The following is a 200-nucleotide window of genomic DNA, read 5'->3' on the forward strand; positions in this document are numbered from 1 at the left end:
TTTCATTAAAGGGGTACTCCGGTGGAAAACTTTTTTTTTTTATTTATTTTTTTTTTAAATCAACTGGTGCCAGAAAGTTAAACAGATGTGTAAATGACTTCTATTAAAAAAATCTTAATCCTTCCAGTACTTATTAGCGGCTGTATACTACAGAGGAAATTATTTTCTTTTTTTTTTTTTATGTCTCGACCACAGTGCTC

Source organism: Hyla sarda, chromosome 2, assembly GCF_029499605.1.
Source record: "Hyla sarda isolate aHylSar1 chromosome 2, aHylSar1.hap1, whole genome shotgun sequence".
Classification (NCBI taxonomy): Eukaryota; Metazoa; Chordata; class Amphibia; order Anura; family Hylidae; genus Hyla; species Hyla sarda.